Below are 1,331 nucleotides of genomic sequence, written 5' to 3'. Positions count from 1 at the left end.
ACGGAGACGAGTTTAACGCGGTTTCCACCCCTCCCTCTCAACCGCACCAGTGCACGCTTGCCGCGCCACAACGCCGACGCTGGGCCCGTGAATCGTGAGCACCCAGCTATGACTTACCGCGCTCGTGCAAAATAATAAAACACGGTAAATATATTACTTACACGTGCGTTTTGTTTTGCAAGCGGCGCGAAAAAAATTAAAAAGGGAATGCAACACGAGGACTTCCAAGGAGGTCACCCATCCTAGTACTACTCTCGCCCAAGCACGCTTAACTTCGGAGTTCTGATGGGATCCGGTGCTTTAGTGCTGGTATGATCGCATCCGACATGTTACCCCGGTCTTCGTCCCTTATCCTTGCCCCTCCCAGCTCCACTACAAAGACGATTGCACATTGCTTTGGCCGCTCCCTCTCGACTACGGAGACGAGTTTAACGCGGTTTCCACCCCTCCCTCTCAACCGCACCAGTGCACGCTTGCCGCGCCACAACGCCGACGCTGGGCCCGTGAATCGTGAGCACCCAGCTATGACTTACCGCGCTCGTGCAAAATAATAAAACACGGTAAATATATTACTTACACGTGCGTTTTGTTTTGCAAGCGGCGCGAAAAAAATTAAAAAGGGAATGCAACACGAGGACTTCCCAGGAGGTCACCCATCCTAGTACTACTCTCGCCCAAGCACGCTTAACTTCGGAGTTCTGATGGGATCCGGTGCTTTAGTGCTGGTATGATCGCATCCGACATGTTACCCCGGTCTTCGTCCCATATCCTTGCCCCTCCCAGCTCCACTACAAAGACGATTGCACATTGCTTTGGCCGCTCCCTCTCAACTACGGAGATGAGTTTAACGCGGTTTCCACCCCTCCCTCTCAACCGCACCAGTGCACGCTTGCCGCGCCACAACGCCGACGCTGGGCCCGTGAATCGTGAGCACCCAGCTATGACTTACCGCACTCGTGCAAAATAATAAAACACGGTAAATATATTACTTACACGTGCGTTTTGTTTTGCAAGCGGCGCGAAAAAAATTAAAAAGGGAATGCAACACGAGGACTTCCCTGGAGGTCACCCATCCTAGTACTACTCTCGCCCAAGCACGCTTAACTTCGGAGTTCTGATGGGATCCGGTGCTTTAGTGCTGGTATGATCGCATCCGACATGTTACCCCGGTCTTCGTCCCTTATCCTTGCCCCTCCCAGCTCCACTACAAAGACGATTGCACATTGCTTTGGCCGCTCCCTCTCAACTACGGAGACGAGTTTAACGCGGTTTCCACCCCTCCCTCTCAACCGCACCAGTGCACGCTTGCCGCGCCACAACGCCGACGCTGG

At 53.5% G+C, this 1,331-nt stretch overlaps 3 non-coding genes across 3 annotated transcripts; all 3 read right to left on the bottom strand.

The window, feature by feature from the left end:
• Window positions 1-204: 204 nt before the first annotated feature.
• Window positions 205-323, bottom strand: LOC123178282 (5S ribosomal RNA). Its single transcript, XR_006489452.1, has one exon. It is a non-coding gene; the product is annotated as a 5S ribosomal RNA (ribosomal RNA).
• A 297-nt stretch (window positions 324-620) lies between these two features.
• On the bottom strand, window positions 621-739 carry LOC123178280 (5S ribosomal RNA). The gene has a single exon (XR_006489450.1). It is a non-coding gene; the product is annotated as a 5S ribosomal RNA (ribosomal RNA).
• Window positions 740-1,036: 297 nt separating this feature from the next.
• Window positions 1,037-1,155, bottom strand: LOC123178281 (5S ribosomal RNA). Its single transcript, XR_006489451.1, has one exon. It is a non-coding gene; the product is annotated as a 5S ribosomal RNA (ribosomal RNA).
• Between the last annotated feature and the right edge of the window lie 176 nt (window positions 1,156-1,331).

Source organism: Triticum aestivum, unplaced genomic scaffold (assembly GCF_018294505.1).
Source record: "Triticum aestivum cultivar Chinese Spring unplaced genomic scaffold, IWGSC CS RefSeq v2.1 scaffold168597, whole genome shotgun sequence".
Taxonomy (NCBI): Eukaryota; Viridiplantae; Streptophyta; class Magnoliopsida; order Poales; family Poaceae; genus Triticum; species Triticum aestivum.
This window is presented reverse-complemented; position numbering and strand designations above follow the sequence as displayed.